Here is a 13116-nt window from a genome sequence, read left to right on the forward strand (position 1 = left end):
ACAGAAAACAGTACAGACCTTACAATGGTCTTTAATCAGGTTTTAGTGGAAACAATAAGGGTGACTTTGGAGTTAATCATAAGGCATTGTTTTTATGTAGTGGTCTGCAAAACTTTTTATGGTATAAATAAAGCTGTTTGGAAGAATTCGACAGAGATTGCTTCCACCAGAACATCTCGTGCCTGTCTCATCTGTGTTCGCCGACCCCACACCTCCTTCAGTTATCCAGTTCAACCCTCCCGGAGCTGGACTCCAACAAGTGGCGCCCTCAAACGGGGACCTGAAGGTAATTTTTTTCTCTTTTTCGGTGTGGATAGGACTTCTCCTAGGGTACTGCAGACCCCCTGGCGCAAGGCAACCAGGTAAGTAGAGGTGAACAGATAAAGAACATAAGTAAGAAGTATGGGCCACAGTGAGTCTAAGGAGAGATGACTGTTGTTTGTAGAAATTCTAAAATAAATTCTTAAAGGAAAAGGGGTCCATGTGTCGACTCCTCAGATAACAGGGATTTTAAATTTTGTACAGCGATGCAGTCCATGGTTTCCTGAAGAAGGTACCGTCAGTTTAGATACATGGACTAAAGTAGGGGAAGAATTAAAAGAATACTATAATGAACATGGGACTGAAGAAATCCCTGTAAAAACATTCTCCTTATAGAGCTTAGTGAGAGATTCCTTAGACCTCTTACAAGAGGTTACTCAATTTTCCAAGAAACTCTCTCTGCAAGATGAGAAAACGCCTCTAAAGGCGAACAAGCGGAGAGGAAACAAATTTATACTGTTGAAACTGACTCAGGGGAAGGTGATGATCATCTTTCGCCTGAAGATGAAGCTGACGTAGAAGAAGCAGCTGCCCGATATCATGACAATGACTGGGATTTACCCTTAGTTTAATCAAAAGGCCATTGTAAAAAGCTCCATTATGGCTCGATAAATAATTTGGCAATTAAATCTAAAATTAAGAAGTCTAAAGGCTGGCCTCCACCCCTGCCTCCTTTGGGTTTCGCCTTCCAAAGAGCCCTACCTTGTGTCAGAAATATGTAAGTGCAGCCTTGCAGTCAATCAGGGATAAGTATTTAGAAGCTTATGTTATCCGTTATATGGATGATATTCTTTAAGCCCATCAAAACCGTGGTATATTGCAAGAAATTGTACAAGATACTGTAATGGCTCTAACTCAACAGGGACTAAAAATATCCCCCAGAAAATTACAAACAGAACCCCCTTTTTCTTATTTGGGGAGGAAAATATTGGGAGAGAAAATAATTACTCAACTTATACAATTAAGGCAGGAGTCATTAAAAACCTTAAACAATTTTCAAAAATTATTAGGGGATGTTAATTGGATTGATCCTTTTTTAAAGTTAACCACTAATGCTTTGAAACCTTTATTTGCCATCTTACAAGGGGACCCTAGCCCTAAGTCACCTAGGGCATTGACTCGGGAAGGAAAACTGGCCATGGAAAAGGTGCAAAAGGCAATAATGAATAACCAATTAACAAGATTAGACTATTGAAAACCTTGGTCTTTGATTTTGCTACCTACTGTCCATTCCCCCATGGGATGTTTGTGGCAGAATGGACCCCTGGAATGGTTCTATTTAGCTTCCAATTCTCCTAACATGGTCACTCCTTATACTTCCTTGATAGCATTGCTTGTCATAAAAGAAAGAAAAAGGAGTAGAGAGTTGTTTGGTATAGAAATCCCCAATATGATATCACCTTACAATGCTCATCAGCTTGAAAACCTTTTGCAATCTGATCCAGATTGGCAGGTGCCCTTGCAGGATATACAGGAATCATAACCTATCATAAACCCTTTGTTACATTTTATAAAAGAACACCCTGTAATCTTCCCTCAAAAATCCTCTAAGGATCCTTTGGACACTCTACCGGCGTCCCTTGTTTTTACTGATGGATCCTCTAATGGCACAGCTACAGTTATAATTGGTGATCATAAGACTTCATTTTCTACTAATCAGAAGTCCGCTTAAAAGGCTGAACTTACGGCAGTAATATATGTATTTAAAACATTATCTAATACTTTGTTTAATCTTTATTCAGATTCACAGAATGGGGTTAAATTGTTTCCATTCATAGAGACAGCATCCATTCCTCCCCAGGAAACCACTATATTTGATTTATTGACTAAATCACAAAATTTAATAAGCAAACGTAAATTACAATTTTTTATAGGGCATGTTAGATCTCACAATAACCTGCCAGGTCTTATACATGAAGGGAATAGGCAAGCAGATGCCTTAACACGACCCATGATTTTATCCATAGAACAGGCCTCCATGCTTTACATCATCAAAATGCTAATGCTTTGAGATTACAGTATCACATAACAAGAGAAGCCGCACGAGAAATTGTTAAAAAGTGTTCCGTGTGCCCAACTGAGGCTCCAACCTTGCCAACTGGAGTCAATCCTCGAGGATTGATGCCTAATGACATAAGGCAGATGGACGTTACTCACATCCCTAGTTTTGGTAAACTTTCCTTTGTATACGTATGCATAGATACTTTCTCACATGCAGTCATTGCCTCAGCCCATACCGGAGAAACATTTAAGGATGTAATTCAATACTTGTTTTACTCTTTTGCCATTTTGGGACAGCCTGGAGAGATAAAAACTGATAATGGCCCTGCTTATACCTCCACCGCTTTTAAGAACTTTTGTTCCACTTTTGGGATCAAACATATTACAGGAATTCCATACAACCCTCAAGGACAGGCCATAGTAGAAAGAGCTCATCAAACACTTAAAAACCAAATCCAGCATTTGCAGGAAGGAGAGCTTAAATATCACTCTCCACATCATATTTTACAGCATGCTATGTTTGTTATAAATCATTTAAATTGTAATTCAGAAGGATACACACCCATGTATTTACACTTTCAGGGTCCTGACATTAAACCTAAATCACTGGTAACATGGAAAGATGTATTAACTGGGACCTGGAAAGGCCCAGATGTCTTACTCACTTGTGGGCGAGGATATGCTTGCATCTTTCCACAGGTGCGGACTCTCCTGTGTGGATTCCAGCCCGATTCATTCGCCCCATGACGGGCCTGCCGCCTCCTCCGCCTTACAGCATGTCACCTGCTACTTGGAAACTGTAAGGGAAACGGCTGATTCCGACAGGCTCCGTGTCCAGCCCCTCCGACTCACACTCCAGTGCACTAGTCATCTCCTCCCCTCACGGGGGGAGCCAGCCCTCCTTGGTTTCTCCTTTCCAGGATCTGTCTCTTCAGCCAGGTCATGGAGAATCTGGGCCTGGGCCTATTCGTCACCACCGGGGCCTCTCCACCCGCACTGTCTTCCCGCAGACCTGGGGACAACTGAAGAGGCTCAGCAACAAAGCTCTTGACATTGTTGCTTCACAAGGAACAGGACCCACCCCTGAGGTTGTTTCACTGCCATGCTAGCAGTTCTCACGTGCCAGCTATTAAGCTCAGGATTAGTCACAGCTGAAACCTATTGGTCTTACATACCAGAACCTCCGGTTTTGCACCCGGTCACCTGGGAGACACCCAAAGTGCCGGTTTTTACAAATGATTCCTTCCTCCTGGGGGGTCACCCAAGTGCCTTTATTAACCCTAAAAGTTCATATAATGTCACCTATAGGGGTAATAATTCCCTGCCTCCTATTTGCGGATCCCATCTTCACACACCACTTCCAGGACCTTGTTTGTCACTGGGGATTAGAACTCTGGTCACAGATTCCCCTGTTACTAGAGCCAAGCAGAGACATCTTTGGATGTTAGCACTTATAATTCCCTCATTTCCAGATTTTAAATTCATTACTACTTCTACTTTACCTCCTGATCAAATTCCTGTGTGTGACCCTTATCCAGAAGCCGATGATAGTGGGTTTGCTATCAATAGGAAAACAGGATTTCCAAAATGGCATGACTGTGCCATTGTGGGAGCCACGTCAGACAGAAGAGGAGTAAGCAGCCTTTAAGTGGTACAGATTTGTATGTATATGATTATTCCATTACATCTCCCACTGATGCTTACCACCGCGATTTAGTCAAACTGAGTACAAGATTTAATTGGTCTGATGCTGATTTGCCCACTCCTGAACCTTTGGCCAGATGGTTTACCCCAGGCTGGGTTTCTCCTATTTTGACCTTTTTCGGTTCCAATGGTCCAGTAGTTCAAACATCTTTGTGGAGGCTCTTTACGGCTACCCAACCTGCTGGTCTAAAAAGACCCCAAAAAGAATATACATACAGAACCCTTCAAGCTTGCGTGCACTCCCCTTTTGCTGTTCTATATCCTGGTGATTTCGGCACATTAGAAATATTTGAAAATAATGGGGTCTTTGTTACTCATTGTAAAAATTGTGTTTTAACCAATAGTATTTATTCTCATTTGAATATAACTTCTTTTGTCATTGTTCAACAACCCCCCTTATGTTATATTGCCTTTAAAACTGGATACCTCTTGGTATGATGATATGGGACTACATGCCTTACAGTTAATGTCAGATATTTTTCAAAGAAAAAGATTTGTTGCCTCTTTAATTTTAGGTATTGTAGCATTATTTGCTATTATAGGTTCCTTGACTACCTCTACTGTAACTTTGATCCGAGAAGTACATACTGCTGAACATGTTGATGAATTCACCAAAAATGTTACCATAGCCTTAATGACACAAGCAAAAATTGATCAAAAACTTGACATACAAGTTAGTGCCTTAGAGGAGGCAGTAGTATGGATGAGTGATCAGATTCAGGCTCCAAAAACTAGAATGATGATTAGATGTCACTCGCACGTTAAATGGGTCTGGGTCACTCCTTTAACTTACAATGAATCAGAAGTCCCATGGGAAAAGGTTAAGAATCATGTATTGGGAGTTTGGAATGATTCAGACATTTTTTTAGATTTAGTCTCTTTACATGCCAGTATTACAGCCATCAGTCACTCTGGAAGCTCTGTACTACCAGCTTCAGAAGTGGCCAAGTCTTTCTTAGAAAAAAATAACTGGATATGTTACAAGAAAGTCCTGGTTATCAATTTTTGTTAATCTGGGAGTTGCAGCTTTGATAATACTTCTTCTTGTTCTTTTTCTTCCAGTCGTCTTCCGATTGACCTTCTGCAGTTTACGCTCGGTGCAGGCAGAAATCCAAAGGCTTCATTTGAAAAATAATAAAAAGGGGGATATGTTGGGAACCATCCCAACCATACTGTCTAGCAAAGCTACAGCCTGGTGGAAGGAGCTTCTGCAGAGCAAAGGTTCCCAGAGAGGTATTCCAACATCCCTCAAATATTTGCTGTTGTTAAATCCATTCTTGAGAATTTTGTGCATTGTCATGTTTATCGCACTCGGAGTGGATGCAAAGCCAGTCTTGAGAAGTACGAATGAAACCAGATCTAAAACTTGCTTCTATATGACGGGGCTTTCCTTAACTGAGGCATTGGAGAGGCTTAGACAGCGAGACATCTTTGGGAATTCTGAGGAGGATATGTGGGAATTGAGTGAGGAAGAAACCCAAAAGTTGAGGTCAGAGGAGAAAATGAAACCCACCAAAACCCCCTGGATTCCATTCAGATTAGGTAGTGGGGTACTCTTTTGGCCTCCCTGATATAGAGAGCCTTATAGACTGCCTCCCCCAACTGACACCCCTTTACCTTACATAGAAGGAGAGAGAATGGTTAACATTAATAGAAAACATGTGAAAGGGGAAACATTAAGTCTTTGGCAAAGAATCAGATGGTTTGGCTCCCCATGGTGCCTCAGGAGTATAAAAAATAAGAGAGAGATAGGTAGACAATGGAACAGTTACAATGGGAGAGTTTGTAAAGGAAAATATTTGAGGAGCATTTAACGCTGCTTGTAGGTATTAGGCTTTGAAGTAGCACATGAGGTAGTGTCATTGTGTTAAGTTAGTCAACGAGAAAAGAAACATTGTGAGCAAAAAATAGGGCAGTGAGTAGGATATGAGTCTGACCAAATTTTCTGAACACCTCAATCAAGAATAGTATGTGATGGAAAAGACAAGCAGTCCAGAAAGAAAGAACCAGGAAGAGGACAGAAAGTGACAGAAAACAGTACAGACCTTACAATGGTCTTTAATCAGGTTTTAGTGGAAACAATAAGGGTGACTTTGGAGTTAATCATAAGGCATTGTTTTTAAGCAGTGGTCTGCAAAACTTTTCATGGTATAAATAAAGCTGTTTGGAAGAACTTGGCAGAGATTGCTTCCACCAGAACATCTCTCGTGTCTGTCTCGTCTGTGTTCGCTGACCCCACACCTCCTTCAGGTATCCAGTTCAACCCTCCCGGAGCTGGACTCCGACACCCCTTAAATCGTTGTTTATTGGCAGCGAGCTGCAAAGGGCGATGGAGTTAGCATACAGACAACCCTGCACGCCACTGTCACAAGGGCCGCGAGAACGAGAGGAAAGATGTAGGGTGATTTCCCATTTCTTCCCCATGGTCTTAGGGAATGGAGCGGGTGAAAACCTAATGGGCATAAAGAGTGGGACTTCACCCTTAGTTAAAAGTTCTCATGGGAGCTGTATGAACTATAAATGAACTTCTGTATTTAGCAAAATAACTTGGCTTCTTGGATCTGCTAAGATGTTTTAGAACAAACTATTTTGCTTAACCTTGACTTGCAAGGATGTGGCTGCAAAGTCCAGGTGTCTTTGTTGATGGACTTGGCTGTTATCCCAGAAGGAGCCAGGAAATGGGATGTAAAGGAGAGCACAGCTTTTAATAAATTACCATTGCATACATTCACGCTTCAGAATGTTTCTTTGGTCCTCCTGAACCTTACTTTTCTATATTCTCTTTTTTCTCAAGACCACTCACCCAACTTCAGCTTTCTGTTAGGAACACTCCGGAGCTGGTCTCCGGCAGAAAGAGTGGGCGAGAATGAGAGGAAAGCGTGGCCTGGTGCCCAGGTGGCACCCTCCCATCAAGAGGCAGGCATGGGAGGGGCAGGAGGAGGCCTGGAGTGTTGAGGGTGCAGCCTCACACCACCTTCATTAATAGGCATGGTTAGAGGCAAAAAGGGACTTGCTGGCTGCAGCCCCAGCCTGACCGCTTGCGGTGTACATTCCTTGGCAGGCGAGGTTGTTGGCCAGGGCTCACTGGATGGCCTCCTCCTGAGCCACCTCCGGGCTCTCCATCTTGCCACCCCAGGTCTTCAGGGCAGGTGCCTGCAGGGCTCTCCAGTAGAAGGTGGTCAGGGCCCATGGCTTCAGCAGGGGGCACTTGATGGAGTTGAAGTTGATGGATGTGTGGGATTATAAAGAGACTTTTCCCCAGCTTTGTCTCCCCCCAAAGATATGTCAGACATTAGAGGCTTTTTGTTAGCATATGGGGGGAGGTTAGATGCTTATAGACATCCTCCAGTGGTTGGTAGGGCCCGCTTCCTGCTGTTAAGGACAATGGGTTACTCCTCCCTGAAGGCTTGCAGTCATTGATTTGGTTCCTGTTGGTGGAGTTCACACCCTACTGATAATGGTGCCAGGGAACAGGTCAAACCTGCTCAGTGACATCCAAGTTATGCTGCCATCCTGAATCTAGGATCCGCCCATCTTGCCACATGAATACCCCCAATCCCTCCTCTTCCTATTGCATGTGTACCCCTAGACCACTGCCTCCCATTACTGTATGACCTATAGCACAACCCTTTCCTGTGACGTATGTCTTCACCTGTAATTTGGGGGCTTGCATGTCCCCAGAGAATATAAAAGCCTTGGTTAGCATTAAATCTCTCTCTCTGTCTCCACATGGACCACCAAGTGAGGCTGAGGTGAGCATTGCTACCATGAAAGGTGTCTGATTCCATTATTTCAATCTCTCATGCTCTTTATAACTTTACTATAATCTTTACTATTATGGCTGTTCAATTGTGCCTACTGGACCTGTGATGATGTGTTAGGGCAGGTGCCCTGACATATGGCACCCATTATGTGTGGCCCTGTAGGAAAAGAACTCTTTTGAGTTATATCCCATGTAACAATTGTATGGCCTCATCGGACAGTGAGGGTGAATTGGGAAAAAAATTTTTCTGAGTTTATTTTTTTGAAGTGTTTTTAAGTCTGAGTGAGATATGGATCAGGCAAAGAGCAAGAATACAGCGTCCGGTATCACTCCTCGCCACCTCTTGAAGAAACAGAATGTAGTGGTAACAAATAAGAGAATGAAAGAGTTTCTTCCAGTGGTAAAGAAATTTAATCTTTCTTTTCTGGAGTCAGGAACCTTTGATATGGAGATCTGGGATAAGGTAGCCATTAACTTAAGGAAAGCTCCCAGGAAAGGACAGAGCATACCCATGGAGACCTGGACACTGTGGGTGCAGATTAAAACAGTGTTAGAGCCTCTGCAGGGTGAGAGAATGAAGGAATAAGACCAGCAGAGCATGGAAGCTTCCTCCTCGCTCTGGCCTCCAGACAGGAAGGTGACCCCAGTAACAGCAATGCGGTGCCAGCTGCCATGGCAATTGGCTTGTGTGAAAGTATCTGTGTGCAGACATGGCCGGGGGTGACCGTATTGGGCTCCAGCAAAGTACCTTCCAGGTAGACGTGGCAGTCACTCAGGGCCTTGTAGACAGCAGGCAGCACCTTTTCAGTGATACTGGCAGCGCTTCAGGTCACGGTCGTCATTGGGGAGGATCTCAGGCATCACAATGGGCATGGTGACATTCTGCTGGCAGATGCTGGCATAATGGGTCAGCACACTGGCATTTTCCATGGTGGCGAGGGCTGAAGGGGTATGTCTGCCGATCTTCAGCACACAGATCCACTTGGCAAAGTCAGCACCAACTTTCTTGTCCTGGGCACAGCACTCAGCCCGTCCAGCCCTTGGGTGGTAGTCTCGCCATTTGTTCCTGCCAGGGGCACCATACCCTTGTCAACTTTGATGCCCATGATACCGCCCTTGGATTTGATAACTTGGGGGAAGGGGTGCCCATCATCCACTTTCTGGTAGTGTAGAGCCTGATTGCCCCCGTGGCTGGTACCGCGATTGGGGCAGGCTGTGGTTTCATGTTTCCTAGCAGTTCAAAGTAGGATGTACCCAGAGACTGAGGCTAGCCAATCCCGGAGCAGCAAGAAAAGCCCAGACGCGAGGGGAGGACTAACTGGTCCACGCGGGGAACTACACACAAAGGACCAGACGGCCAACCTACCTCAAAGAGCCAATCCGTGGACTGACGGTGGTGGGTGGTGGGTGGGTGGGGTGTACCTCGCAAATATATACTTAAGAATTTCTTTTGTTCATGGCTCTAGCCCAAGACGTTTGCGGTTAAGCACCTGAGAGTTGGAGCCCTGGCTTAAGCTTGCATAATAAGGCCTCACTGAATAGCAGCCTTGTGTTTGATCTCTTTCATTGAAAGGGGAATCGCTCCAGGTCCCTAACAGTAGAGCGTCTCATGGAAGAGGAGGACGCCCCCAGTGCAGCAGTACACCCAGTTGTCAGTGGTCAGCAGCAGCTGCCAGTAGAAGCGGTGATTCTCTGTGGGGCAAATGCCACCACCCCCCCACAACTAATTGCGGGTTCGGTAGTGTAATTGTACAGTGATAATAAGTAAAGATTATAGTAAAGTACTAGAGAGCATGAGAGATAGAAGAGAGGTTGAAATAATGGAGTCAGACACATTTCATGGTAGCATGCTCACCTCAGCCCCACTTGGTGGTCCACGTGGAGATAGGTGGGAGGGGAAGGAGGACAAGGGGAAAGGGAACAGGGGAGTGAGGATGGGAGAGGCCAAGAGAGAAGCCCGAGAGAGCTCTTTATTGCTAACCAAGGTTTTTATATTCTCTGGAGACACGTAAGCCCCTAATTACAGGTGAAGACATACATCACAGGAAAAGGTTGTGCTATAGGTAATACAGTAATGGGAGGGGGGTGATCTAGGGATATACATGTAATAGGAAGAGGAGGGATTGGGGGTACACATGTGACAAGATGGGCGGACCTTAGATTCAGGATGGCAGCCTAACTTTGGATGTCACTGAGCAGGTCTGACTTGTTCTCTGGCTCACTCTAGAAACCATTATCAGTAGGGTGTGAACCCCACCTACAGGAACCAAGCTAATGGTCACAAGCCTTTAGGGAGAAGTAGCCCATTGTCCTTAATAGCAGGGAATGGAGCCTCTGTGGTGGGACCAGACAGTAGTCTGGCAACTGACTGCCTTCAGGGAGGTAACTTGACAATCATTTACCATTAGCTGCAAGCAGTGTCCTAAGTTTAACATATATCTGGGGGAGATGACTTGCAAGAAATCTTTCTGTTTCCCACAATTCTCTTCGGTGTTCTCGATCCCAATGGATGGCAGTCGCTTGGCAATGCTTCTGGTGGACTCATCTGCAGCCAGGAGGTCCTTGCTCAGAGCCACAATGCGATGGGCAATGTCCAACAGCTCCTTCTTCTGCTCTGGGGTGAGCGCTGGTTGTGAGTAGGGCATGGTGGCAAGTTCCTTCCTGGAGGCTGAAGGAGTGGCAGCCGGTCTGATCGGCAGCATCTAATCTTTTTTATATCTCAAAAGAGACTGACTCAAAACTAATCCTGCTTCAATTAACAGAAACAACCCATTCCCAAATGGGATTATAACCACTGGCATAGAGTTTAGGATTGAAAATACATATTTTGTTTTTATATGTGAATTTAATTTTTAAGATTGTGACAGTTTTATTGACATATAATTCACATACAGTTCAATGGTTTAATCATATTTAATCAATTTTAGAACACTTTCTTCTTTCTTGTACTCATTATTATCAGCTCCCCATTTCCCCCCAACCTCCGTTGCCCTCTCCCTAAGAAATTAATTCAGCTACTGTCTCTATAAATTTACCTATAAAACACATATTTGCCAGGGGGTGGGTGGGCAGGACACAACTCAACCCCTAACAAGTACAAATAGCAGGAATTTGGATTAAGCTGTCGGAAGGCTCTTGCATTGCTGAAGAAGTGGCAAACACATTGATTTGAGTTAGACTGTGGTGAACCAAGGATGCTGATGGTACTGTATAGAGTAACAAGAAGAAAGATGACTAAAGATGTCATTCAAAGCTAAAGAAACCACATGCTGCTACTGAATTGATTTTGACCATAATAAGCATATTGGACAGCCTACAACTGTTCCTTTGAGTTTCCAGGACTTTAAATCTTTATGGCGGGGGAGGAGGGGAAAGAAATGGGGAGCTGATATCAGGGGCTCAAGTGGGAAGAGAATGCTTTGAAAATGATGATGGCGGCATATGTGCAAACATGCTTGACACACTGGAGGAATGTATGGATTGTGATAAGAGATGTAAGAACCCCCAATAAAAGTATTAAAAAAAAATTCCTATGCCTCACTCTGTCACCAGGACTCGTTCCAGGGTAACTAGGGAGATAAAATTGAATAACCAAAAAATCAACATAAGCTATGACAGCAGAGTAGTAGTAAAGAACATATGGAGCAAATAGAAAACAAACAGCAAGATGTAAGGCTTAACTATATGAATATTTATATTAATTGCATATAGATGATATTTAAGTTTTTTAAACTCCAAATTGTCAGACTGAGCCAAACAAAACAAACTCAGACCCAACTGTATGTTGCTTTTAGTCACTTTAAGTGTTAAGACACAAATTAGTTGAGAGTAAAAAGATAGAAAATGATACATCATGCAAATAAAACTCACTGCCAGCAAGTCAAGGCTGGCTCATAGCGACCCTCAGTAGGTTTCTGAGAGTGTAACTGTTTACAGGAGTAGAACGCCTAATCTTTCTTCCTTGGAGCTGTTGGTAGTCTTGAACTGCCAACCATGCAGATCTCAGGCCAACACATAATCACTACACCACCAAGACTCCTGATGTCATGCAAAATCTAACCAAAAAAAAAAGAAAAAGAAGAAGAAGCTGGTGGGACAATGTCAGTATCAAGCAAATTCTCTGGAAATATCTACTAAAACTAAACATATATCTTATCTATGACCTAATAATTCCATTTGCAGGCATAGATCCAAGAGAAACAAGTGCATATTGTGACTCCAGGAACTGACAGAATCCCAACTGAGATGTTGATGCGGAACTGGAAGCACCCACTCATGTATGGCAAGAAATTTGGAAGACCGCTACCTAGCCAACAAACTGAAAGACTCCCATATTTGATTCTATTCCAAAGAAACACGAGCCAGACAGAACACAGAAATTATCTAGCATTATCAATACTATCACATGCAAGTGTCATTTTGTTGAAGATCATTCAACAATGGGTGCAGCAGTACATCACCGAGAAGCTACTGGAAATTCAAGCTGTATTCCCAAGAGAACTGGGAACCAGGACGGTCACGGCCAGCACCCTCAGGATTGTGGTTGAAAGCAGAGAATACCAGAAAGAGATTTCCTGTGTTTGATTGACTATGCAAAGGCTCTTGACTATGTAGATCATAACAAGCTATGGACAACACTGTAAAAAATGGACATTGCGGAACCGCTTCATTGTTTTGGAACATGGGCCAACGAGCAGTCCTTCCAACAGAACAAGGGCATCAGGAGTGGCTTAAAATCAGGAAAGTGTACATCAGTGTTTCTGCTTATGCAATCTTTATGCTGAGCAAATAATCTGAGAACTCTGTCTATAAGAATTCAGCATCAAGAGTGATGGAAGACTTAGCAGCATGTGATATGCAAATGATACAACCTTGATTGCTGAAAATGGGAAAGACTTAATGCACTTGCTGATGAAAATCCAAGACTATAGCCTTCAGGAATGCACTTCAATATAAGGAAAACTTAAATCTGTGTTAGTCCAGGGAGACTAGAGAAACAAATCCAGTGACACTTATATATGTATGAGAAAGAGCTTTTGCTAAAAAATAAATTAAAATGCCAAAAAAAGAGAAGAGCTTTATATCAAGAAGTAATTGCATATTGAGAAAGCATCCCAGCCCAGTCCAACTCAAGTCTATAAGTCCAATCCTAGTCCATAAGGCCCTCTTCAGACTCACGCAGCCGCATGCCGTGATGTGAAACGCAGGAAGATCACAAGCTAGTTGTGTTAGACAGGGTTCTCTAGAGAGATAAAACCAAATTGCTGATAATTTAATATATTTATTTATAAAGATAGATATATAACAAGAAATGAACTGTTAAATCA

At 43.3% G+C, this 13116-nt stretch overlaps 1 pseudogene; it reads right to left on the reverse strand.

The window, feature by feature from the left end:
- Window positions 1-7005: 7005 nt before the first annotated feature.
- LOC101660964 lies at window positions 7006-10434 on the reverse strand (annotated as a pseudogene).
- Window positions 10435-13116: the final 2682 nt, after the last annotated feature.

Source organism: Echinops telfairi, unplaced genomic scaffold (assembly GCF_000313985.2).
Source record: "Echinops telfairi isolate 266 unplaced genomic scaffold, ASM31398v2 ScPeMD7_7425;HRSCAF=8463, whole genome shotgun sequence".
NCBI lineage: Eukaryota > Metazoa > Chordata > Mammalia > Afrosoricida > Tenrecidae > Echinops > Echinops telfairi.